Source organism: Pinus tabuliformis, chromosome 5_2, assembly GCF_031772625.1.
Source record: "Pinus tabuliformis cultivar Carrire ecotype Pingquan chromosome 5_2, CPIR1, whole genome shotgun sequence".
Classification (NCBI taxonomy): Eukaryota; Viridiplantae; Streptophyta; class Pinopsida; order Pinales; family Pinaceae; genus Pinus; species Pinus tabuliformis.
Genome location: NC_142306.1, coordinates 831147023 through 831159294, shown reverse-complemented (window position 1 = coordinate 831159294; position 12272 = coordinate 831147023).

Sequence of the window (12272 nt, the reverse complement as noted above, 5' to 3'; positions counted from 1 at the left end):
TCTCTAATTTCTACTAAAAGGGAGCTCCAACCCCCTGATCAAATCACCAACCGCTACTGGTAGGAAGATTTGACTTCCTCACTAAAGGCTCTAACCCTCAGTATCCTCTAGGGACCACGTTTCATAAATTTTCACACTAGATGCTCCTGGTACACAATACTACAATATGAATATCATGTTGTATCAAATTTTCACACTGGACCCATTAGTAACATTGAAGCTCAAAATCAATCACCACTGCAATACAACCATCAAATACATTTTCATCAACCAATCACTAAAACCCAATCATCAATCTCTGATATAATTGAAACAATCAATCATTGAAACCTTTGAACCTCTAACACAACTGAATCAAGCAATCACTGAACCTTTGACATAATTGAATCAACCATTCATTCAATCTTAATCAAAATCAACCAATCAATTGGAACAGACAGATCATTGTAACCAGTACATAGATCTAAACCCATAACACTTCATCAACAATCATAACTAATTATAACTTCAAAATCCATGTGTTAGAATGTGTACGCTCCTTCAATGAATCAAACTTGCATGTATACGCTACTTCCTTTTTCCCAACCTAGGTATTGTTCTAAATATACTAAATCATAAAACCACTAAACCAAAAATTATACCAATCAGTGACATTCTGAAGATCTACTGTCATATTTCAAAGTTCTAAACAAATATCAACAAGGATCACCCTTCTTTCTCAATCAATCAATCAATCAAATTCAAATTCCTTATCTAGTCAATTCTACTCTCATATCTAAGAAGACATCATTGACAAATAGTAGTAAAAAAACAACATTGATTTCATATATTAGTCATCTCTGAATATCAAGCTTTTCTTTTGCATACGCTACTTGGAAGATCCGAACCAGCGTGTATATGCAATTTCATCAAAGTGAACCAGCGTATAGATCTGCAAATACTTACTATAATTCCAGACTTTAGGCATACCTAGATCATCACTTGTAAAGGATAAAATGTGCATTAGCAATCAGATCTAGCCTATCCATTATCAGATCTCATAATGATAAGTCATTATGATCCTAATCCGTCATTAGATCTCATCCATCATCAATCACTCAAGTGCATCCTTACTTCAGATCAAGCAAAGCATTAGAAACCCATAACTGTTGGAAATAATACTGAGAGGGGGGTGAATCAGTATTATATAATAATTTTGATAAATCTTCTTTATTTGTTCTTTGAATTATCTTTGCATGTCAGTACCATAAAATAATGAGCATGAACAAAAGAAAACAGATAGTCACACCAAAGAACACAAGATGTAAGGTGGAAACCCAATGTGGGTGAAAACCACCTGCTGCAATATGTCTCTATCTTCTTTCAAATTAGAAACTCCTTTTACAATGGTTTTGTACTGGTGCAGTCCTTTACCAGTACGCAGGCTGCAAACTGCAGAGAGCTACAACTCTCTCTCGTTTTCCAGTCTCTCCTGGAAGGGAGCTACAACCCCCTACTTCTTTTCTTACAAGGACCACTTTTCATAGATTTTCAAACTGGATCCATAAGCATCAATTGATCATCAAGTATGAGAGAATCACCCAATCAACTGTAGTAACCAGATCAACAGTAATAGGACCAAACCCAGAACACAACAATGATAAACAAAGATTTTAAGAGAAGGAAGCACCCTGCTCCACTGCTTGCCTACTTCCCGGACGCACCCTGCTCAACTGCTAGCCTGCGTCCCAGACTGCTAGCCTGTGGCCCGGACTCACCCTGCTCAACTGCTAGCCTGCGTCTCGGACGCACCCTGCTCAACTGCTAGCCTGCGTCCCGGACTCACTCTGCTCAACTGCTAGCCTGCGTCCCGGACTCACCCTGCTCAACTGCTAGCCTGCGTCCCGGACGCACCCTACTCAACTGCTAGCCTGCGTCCCTCGCTCTGAGTCTATTGAACTGCCTGCGTCCCGGCGCACCTGAACCCTTCTGCGCCTGCGTCCCGGCGCACCTGAACCCTTCTGCGCCTGCGTCCCGGCGCACCTGAACCCTTCTGTGCCTGCGTCCCGGCGCACCTGAACCCTTACTGCACCTGCGTCTCCGGGCTTTCAAGACTTCAGAAGTAACCCAGACAGTCAGATCTACAGATCTGAACATGCGCCGAAGAGATCTCGGTCCATCAGTAGATTCGCCTTGTTTAGATCTAGACCAGATCTAGCCCTCATAAGATATTCAACCAAAAACCATGCTTAAGCCAAATGATCTCCTTTGCTTTATATAGGCACGCTCCTCCTAAAAACATGGAACAATACCACGAGCCGACACCATAATAACCCAATACCGTCGGCTAAATACCAAGAGTAAAACATAAGAAACCCCATGTGTGCTTTTCTCTGCCTTGAAATGTGTGCACTGGGGGGACGCACCTCCTGAACGGCTGCCCTGCGTACCTGGACGCAGTCCCTGCATGGTGTACCTGCGGGTACGCACCTTCTGAACTGCTTTCCTGCGTCCTTCTTAATTTTCAACAAATTGAGAGCCTTGCCACGGGAGTTGCCATCAAGTACAACATCTGTAACATATAGCTATACCAGAAACATAATGCCAACAATCTCCCCCTTTGGACTTGATGGCAACCTCACAAACTTCATCTTCATTCTCCTCACAAACTTCAGCTTCATTCTCCCCCTTTGACATCAAGGGCAAAGGGGTATGCTCCCCCTAAGATCATGCTCCTCCTGAAAATGAACCAGATCTGCAACAAAGAATCATAATCCACCATGAAAGAGATAGAGACATATTGCAGCTATTTCCAAGATCTCCTTCTGACCATCCTCCATAATGCCAACAATGCATTATATGCTCCCCCTGAACCTGTGCCATCAATCAGAAAAGGTTCAACAATAAGATGATGCATCAACAACCCCCAGCTTTTGCCTGAGGTATTCAAAAGTGTCCCTGGGCAATGGTTTGGTGAAAATATCAGCAACTTGTTCCTTAGAAGGAACATACTCCAACTTGACCTTCTGTTCAAGTACTTGTTCCCGGAGAAAATGGTACTTGATTGGTATGTGCTTGGTTTTTGAATGCATAACAGGATTCTTTGAGATGCTGATTGCACTTGTGTTGTCACATAAGATGGGGATTGGTGGTGTACAAGTGATTTGAAAATCCTGCAAAGTCTGCATCATCCAAAGGAGTTGGGTGCAACAAGATGCAGCAGCAACATATTCTGCTTCAGCTGTAGACAAGGCAATTGAACTCTGTTTCTTGCTGAACCAAGATACCAGTCTGGAACCCATAAAGAACGCGCCACCACTTGTGCTTTTCCTGTCATCCACGCTTCCGGCCCAATCTGCATCTGTATAAGCATGAAGTGTAAGATCTGTATCTCTAGGATACCATAAGCCATAATTTTGAGTCCCTTGAAGATATTTGAAAATTCTCTTCACTGCCTGAAGATGAGTCTCTTTCGGATTTGCCTGAAATCTTCCAACTATTCCAACTGCATGCATGATGTCTGGTCGGGTACCTGTCAAATAAAGTAAACTTCCAATCATAGATCTGTAGGTTGGTTGATGTACTGCTGCAGATTCATCATTTGCACTGAGGCTACATCCTGTGACCATGGGTGTACATACTGGTTTTGCATCTTCCATACCATATTTCTTCAAAATCTGTTTGAGATACTTGGTTTGAGATAAAAAGATTCCTCCTTCTTTTTGTTGGATTTGCAAACCAAGGAAATATGTCAGTTCTCCTAGCAGGGACATTTCAAATTCTTTCTGCATGACAGAGGCAAAGTTTTGACTCATAGCTTCTTCATTGCTCCCAAAAATAATGTCATCTACATATACAACAAGTATTAGCAATTTGTCATTTTCAACTTTTATATAAAGATTGCTATCTGCTGATCCTTTTGAAAAGCCTTGTTGATGAAGATATTTGTCCAACGGTAGTACCAAGCCCTTGGAGCTTGTTTGAGACCATAGAGAGCCTTTTTCAATCTGCATACAAGATTTGGATCATTTCCAAGAATGAACCCATCTGGCTGTTCAATGTACACTTCTTCTTCCAAGTCTCCATTCAGAAAGGCTGATTTCACGTCCATTTGAAATACTTTGAAGTTTTGAAAACTTGAGAGAGCAAGGAACATTCGGATGGCCTCAAGTCTTGCAACAGGAGCAAAGGTTTCTTCAAAGTCTATTCCTTCTTGCTGCGCATACCCTTTACAAACAAGTATGGCTTTGTTTCTAATTACTTCTCCATTTTCATTCAATTTATTTTTGAAGACCCATTTTGTTCCGATAACATTCTTATCTTTTGGTCTAGGAACCAGCTCCCAAGTGTTGTTCTTTTCGATCTGCTCAAGTTCTTCATCCATTGCTTTCACCCAACATTCATCTTTGCATGCCTCTTTCACATTTTGTGGTTCAGTAGAGGAGAGTAATGCCAAATAGCTTGAAGCTTCTGCAACTGTTCTTCTTGTTTGTACACCTGCTTCTTTCTGCCCCATAATCTGAGATTCTGGATGATTCTTCTGAACATATCTGGATGGAGTCTTTTCTTCTATTCTTGTTTGCTCCTCTGGTTCTTCTTCTTGAGGTTCTTCTTGAGGTTCTTCTTCTTCATCATTCTGTCGTTGGGGGTAGCCTTCATCTTCTTCGATGTCTTCATGATGTACTTGCCTAGGAATGTATCCCTTTTCATCAACCACTACATCAATGCTGTCAACAATTCTGCCAAGTCTTTTATTGTAGCATTTGTATGCTTTGCTATGTGGAGAGTAACCAAGAAGAATGCCTTCATCTGCTCTAGGTTCAAGTTTGCCAAGCTGCTCATCTGTATTCTTGATATAGCATTTGCTCCCAAAGATTTTGAAGTGCTTTACCGAAGGAGTCCTACCACTCCAGAGCTCATGAGGAGTTTGAGTGCTGTTCACCCGGACATTTGTTTTGTTGAGAATAACAACCGCAGCATGTGCAGCTTCACCCCAGAAGGTTGCGGGAGTTCCTGACTCATCAAGCATAGCACGAGCCATTTGTTGGATTGTTCTGTTCATCCTTTCCACAACTCCATTTTGCTGAGGAGTTCTTGATGTAGAGAATTCTCTTCTTATCCCATGTTCTTCACAAAAATCGAAAAATTCATTTGAAGTAAATTCCCCACCTCTATCAGATCTGAGGCACTTAATTTTGTGACCTGATTGATTTTCAACCAAGGCTTTGAAGGATTTGAATTTTTCGAATGCTTCATCTTTGTGCTTCATAAGTCCTAACCAGACAAACCTGGAGAAATCGTCAATGAATAATATCAAGTATTCTTCTCCTCGAGGTGTTCTTTTCCTGAAAGGACCGCATGTATCTGTATGTACTAGCTCAAGAGGCATGCTAGCTGATCCTTCTTTTTCTGGAAAGTTAGTTCTGGTTTGTTTTCCAAACTGACATGATTTGCATATGGTGTTGTCAGGAATTTTGATATCTGGAAGATCACGAACTGCCTGATATTTGCATGCTTTCCTTATTTGTGAAAAGCTTAGATGTCCCAACCTCCGATGCCATAACCAGTGCTCATCATCCTTGCTCAGATAGCATTGTTGTTGTCCTTCTTCAAATATGTACAGATTATTTGGAGTTCTTTTACCTTTGATCACTGTTTTACCTGTATCAAGATCACGAACAAGACATCCATTTGATCTGAATATAACCTCGGTTCTTTGATCACACATCTGGCTGACACTTAGAAGATTATGCTTCAATCCATCAACATACAAAACATTTCCAGCCTTGACCTTTTCTTTTAACTGAGCAATGCCCTTTCCTTTTATAGTTGCAGGAGTATCATTTCCAAAAGAGACTTTCTTTCCCTTTTCTAGAGCAGAATAAGACTCGAGTTTTTCTTTATCACCTGTCATATGCTTCGAACATCCACTGTCAATGTACCATAGATTTTCTTGTCCCTCTGCATAAAATGCTATCCCACATCTTTCTGTTTGAGGTTCCTTTATTCTCCATGTTTTGGTGCTTGAGGCTTGTTCCTTTTTCTGCTGAAACCTGCTCCTGCATTCAGAGTCTTCATGACCAAAGTTATTGCAAATAGAACATTCAACTTCATTTTCAAGAACCGAAAAGTTGTTATAGGTCCTCTTTGTAATCCCTGTCATACTTCTTTGCTTTTGAGCTTCTCTAGTCATGATCGTTTTATATGCAACACATTGAGCTGCTTTGTGACCAAAGTTATGGCAAGAAAAACATTGTCCATTGAAGAAACTTCTGCGGTTATTGAATCTACCAGCCAACTGATTGTAGTTTCTATTTTCATCTATTCTTGAACCAATTTGAGAATATTTTACCTGTGGCTGGTTGTAGCTTTTGTTCACCCTTAAGATGGATTGCCCTTGATAGTTTCTGTTTGTAATTCGTTCCTGCTTTACCTGTTGATCTTCATTGTTCTTTTGCTCATTTCTTCTTGCTGCATCAAGATAACTTTTTGAGGTGGATGCTTGAGAAGTTTCTCCATTATAGTCCAGACCTGTCTTGTTTAGAGGAGACCGCTGCACATTGATAATCTCATCCAAAGTTTCAGATCCTTTGACAAACTTGAGATTAATAGCTTTTGTTTTCTCAATCTCTTTTCTAAGACCAACAATTTCACCTTCTAATTTTTCAAGATGTTTTTCCTTTTCATCAATTTGAAATTGTAGAGTATCAATGATCATGTTCTTTTCTTCTATACATCTCTTGAGTCTAGTAATTTCATCATAAAGGTTATCCACATCTACAGCATCCATATAATCATCATCTTCAAATGCCATTAACAACTTATATTCATTACCTTGTTCATCTTCATCACTGTTTGATAGACCATCACTATCTTCATGAGTGTAGTAGCTTTTCTTATTTGCGTTCTGTTTCTTGTTCCATCTAGCAGGTTCTTTTACTTTATCTTTATAAGGACATTTTGCAGCATAATGACCTACTCTTCCACAGGCAAAGCATTTAAATGGTAACTTACCTCTGAACCTTCCAGAACCCCTTTGAAGATTTCTGACAAAATTTGATTCTTCTTCCTCTTCTTCTGGGACGTGGCTTGCTTCATAATAATCTCCTTTGCCTGATGCCTTGAAAGCAGCTTCTCTTCTGTCTGATGGACCTCCCTTTCTCATTTCATAAGCAGTTAGAATTCCATGTAGCTGAGACATAGTAAGAATTCGTAGATTTTCCTTTTCTTCTATTGCAGATACTTTAGATTCAAACTTGGGGGACAATGATCTTAGAACCTTTTCAACCACAATAGCCTCTTTTATTTCTTCACCCAAATTTTTCATACAATTAACAACCTCATCTACCCGAAGAAAATAGTTAGCCACACTTTCATCATTATACATTTTGAGAGTCTCATACTGAATTCTGAGAGTTTGAAGTTTAGCACGCTTTACCTGTTCATCTCCCTCATAGCTTGTGACAATTTTGTCCCATATCTCTTTTGCAGATTTATAGTGCATTACCTTCATGAATTCTGATTGAGATATACATCCTAATAGAGTACTGACTGCTTTCGCATTTGTTTCATACTTCTTTTTCTCGGCTGCATCTGTAGGAGTAGCTGAAGGAAAAGTGTAGCCTGTCTCTACGATGTCCCAAACTTTTGTACCAAGAGATTGAAGATAGGCAGTAACTCTTACCTTCCAATAATTGAAGTTTGTCCCATCAAAAACCGGTGGCCTGATTGATGCTTCTCTCTCGTAGTTGCTCATGATGAACGATCTACCTTCAAGCGATCAAGCTTCTCTGAAGGACCTGCTCTGATACCAATTGTTGGAAATAATACTGAGAGGGGGGTGAATCAGTATTATATAATAATTTTAATAAATCTTCTTTATTTGTTCTTTGAATTATCTTTGCATGTCAGTACCATAAAATAATGAGCATGAACAAAAGAAAACAGATAGTCACACCAAAGAACACAAGATGTAAGGTGGAAACCCAATGTGGGTGAAAACCACCTGCTGCAATATGTCTCTATCTTCCTTCAAATTAGAAACTCCTTTTACAATGGTTTTGTACTGGTGCAGTCCTTTACCAGTACGCAGGCTGCAACCTGCAGAGAGCTACAACTCTCTCTCGTTTTCCAGTCTCTCCTGGAAGGGAGCTACAACCCCCTACTTCTTTTCTTACAAGGACCACTTTTCATAGATTTTCAAACTGGATCCATAAGCATCAATTGATCATCAAGTATGAGAGAATCACCCAATCAACTGTAGTAACCAGATCAACAGTAATAGGACCAAACCCAGAACACAACAATGATAAACAAAGATTTTAAGAGAAGGAAGCACCCTGCTCCACTGCTTGCCTACTTCCCGGACGCACCCTGCTCAACTGCTAGCCTGCGTCCCGGACACACTCTGCTCAACTGCTAGCCTGCGTCCTGACTGCTAGCTAGCTCAACTGCGGCGACCCTCACTTGCTCAAGTCTGCTGCTAGACTGCACGGACTCACCTACTCAACTGCTAGCCTGCGTCCCGGACGCACCCTGCTCAACTGCTAGCCTGCGTGACTCACTCTGCTCAACTGCTAGCTGCGTATCACCCTGCTCAACTGCTAGCCTGCGTCCCGGACGCACCTGACTGCTAGCCTGCGTCCCTCGCTTCTGCTGCCTGCGTCCCGGCGCACCTGAACCCTTCTGCGCCTGTGTCCCGGCGCACCTGAACGCTTCTGCGCCTGCGTCCCGGCGCACCTGAACCCTTCTGTGCCTGCGTCCCGGCGCACCTGAACCCTTACTGCACCTGCGTCTCCGGGCTTTCAAGACTTCAGAAGTAACCCAGACAGTCATATCTACAGATCTGAACATGCGCTGAAGAGATCTCGGTCCATCAGTAGATTCGCCTTGTTTAGATCTAGACCAGATCTAGCCCTCATAAGATATTCAACCAAAAACCATGCTTAAGCCAAATGATCTCCTTTGCTTTATATAGGCATGCTCCTCCTAAAAACATGGAACAATACCACGAGCCGACACCATAATAACCCAATACCGTCGGTTAAATACCAAGAGTAAAACATAAGAAACCCCATGTGTGCTTTTCTGTGCCTTGAAATGTGTGCACTGGGGGGACGCACCTCCTGAACGGCTGCCCTGCGTACCTGGACGTAGTCCCTGCATGGTGTACCTGCGGGTACGCACCTTCTGAACTTCTTTCCTGCGTCCTTAATTTTCAACAAATTGAGAGCCTTGCCACGGGAGTTGCCATCAAGTACAACATCTGTAACATATAGCTATACCAGAAACATAATGCCAACAATAACATGAATATTTTCTTTATGATCAAACACTTCATAACATATTCATTACTTGTGCACTTAGCCCTTTGATATTCTCCTCCTTATATACTTAGATCCTTTGTCAATACCTCAGACCTAAACCACTTAGTACCAATACCTTGGACCAAATACCTAGGGTCAATACCTCAGACCAAATACCTCAGACCAAATACCTTGGACCAAATACCTCAGACCAAAAACTTGGTTTTCCAACATGTATGTGCTTTTCCTCCTGTGGGAGTGTGTGTATATACGTTCTTTTTGTTATGTGGACCAGTGTGTATACGCTATTTTGACTAAGTGGATTTGTGTATACTTCTTAAACTGCTTTACATCAATCTTTCCTTTACCTTCTTTATTTTGATCAGTAGACCTTAGTTTCATCCTCTTGTTCTTTTGTACCAATGCATGTTACCTCTTAATAGACTTGTTATACTATAATTTTCCATATTACTTCTGAAATGATAACTTTGAACTACCTTGCATTTTGTCACATCACAACTACCATGCATTCTATCACATCTGATATCTCTCCTGTATATTCATCTAGTTAAGTAGATTCATCTAGTTACCATATACAAGTGAGTTGTTCTGCTATAAGTTGGTTTCCATCAAGTACAACACATGCATCATAATGCAACAGACACTTCATGGCATAGTGTCCCAATTCATGGAAGTGAGAGCACTTTATTTTGGACAAGTCTTTCTTCTTTTCCCCTTGACCAGATTCTACTTTGGATTGGTATTTATTTGCTTTCCCTTTCTTTTCCTTTCCATCCAAGGCACAATTCTCCTCATCCTCAACCTTGGATGAGGTCCCATCTCTATTATTCTGCCTTATCTCCTCGTATACCAAATTGGACTATAGGTGTTCCCCATTTGGTATATTATATTTCCCATTTACCAAACCTGGGTAGTTGTGTAAGCTCTGGGAAGGCCTAGAAGGGCTAGCCTTATCGAATCATCCTCCACAACAGTAACCCTAACTCCTCCTTGAGGTTCATCATAACATTTTTTTGAACCGGATTAGGTACAGTAGAATAGATTCAGTCTTTTGCATCTTGAAATTCCAAAGCTTTTCCTTGAGTGTCATCTTCCTATGATCGCTACTATTCTAGAAAAAATCTATCATTGCTTGCCACATTACATGTGAGGTTTCTTTCCCATGGAGATTAGAGACAATGTGATCCTTCACACCTTCCAATATGATTCTCCCCACCTTGGCTACACACTTTCTCCATTCTGCTACATCCTTAAGGTCCGATGATCCTGGTTTTGGAATGCCAATATCGACAAATTCCTTCAACCCATTGTCCTCTAGTACCACCTCCATGTGGTCTTTCCATGAAACAAAGTTTGAGCTACCCTCAAGGGCATACTGAAGCCTTAGACCATAGAATGGCATCTTGCCGGTTTTGAAGAATTGATCCTGCAATTAAATCCTCCTGCAATAACAACTTCAAATTCTCTTCACTATTATGAATCTTTCTCTGATACCATGTAGAAATTATATGTATATTCAAAATTGTTCATGTAATTTACTAAAACATAAAACTTGAATCTACTCTATTCATTTATGGAAATCAATTTATGGTTGAGAAAGGAAATCATAAATATGAAACATGATTCAATACACATACACAAATATTTATCTAGGGGAAATAAACAGTTGAAAACCCCTTCCTATATGTATTTCCTTAATCAAAAATTAGAGAAGAAATACAATGCTCGCTCAAGCCTAAGAAACCTCTACAATAGTATAGTCTATCTCACTGCCTCATAGACTAACTTTTGCCAACACTTATCCAATTTTCTTTCCTTCCAAGCTCATATTTCCTTGAGTTGTTCCTTGAGGAATTAGGCCCCTATTAATTAGGAAAATTCCTCATTGAGAATTGTGCAATTTCTTTAGGCCCTTCTCTGCCTGCATACACCACCTATACACTTCGTAATAGTCTACAAATGATAGTACATTTCCCTTTAACTCCAATATCAATTTGGTAACTTGAATTATATGCATGCATAAGTTAAGTTGGGATAATTGAATAGTTAACTGGTTGATCACTGAGGTACACACCCCACTACTAGACCCTCCACTAGTTCTCTAATAGTTAGAGCTAGTTTAACTCATAATAACTAAAATTAACTGAAATAGATTGCTAGAAATTAGTAATCAATAATATTGAACTGAACTCAATTATCTCCAACTCGAATTAATTGAGTTAACAGAGTGACAAGGCCATGTCACCTCAATTAACTACCTCCAAGTTTTCTTTACTGAAATTGAAATTTGAATTTTAATGTATTTTGACCAAGGCAAAGTCAAAACTAGATTTTCTTGCTGCATTTTTAACACATATCGACCCACCATACTCATGTTTTATGTGTCGAACATTATAAAACCTATCTCTCTTTATTAGGGTTGGTTTTTGCATCATACCCTTCAGCTCATAAACAATTATGGAGATATCTAGTGGTTATCATCTACCACGCCTCCATGAAAGAATCACTCTTGGAATATGGACAAAACTTAAATTTGTTTTAGAATGTAAATCTCACATTATCATCTTCTTTCAAAATTAGAATTTTCTTTAGAATATGAATCTCACATTATCATCTTCTTTCAATGAGTTAACCAATGGACCAACAATGATAGGTTTCAATACGCATCCAATTTTTAGGTGGATGCTTCCTTATGCTTTCCAAACTACATTTTCAGATATAGAGAAACTATGAACAATAAACTTACTTAACAATAATGTCCCTTACCTTCCATAGGATATTACATTAGCTTTTAATTTCATATGTTCTTTGTCTAGTGACATGAGTTTAACTTGACCATTATAAGTTCTCTCCAAATTTTAGCTAAAGGAGTACTCAATAGGTGTGTGAAACTCTAAGCAGATCATGCAACAAAGTATGGTGAAGGATTTGTATATCCATAACCTATGATAAAAATCTACACATATA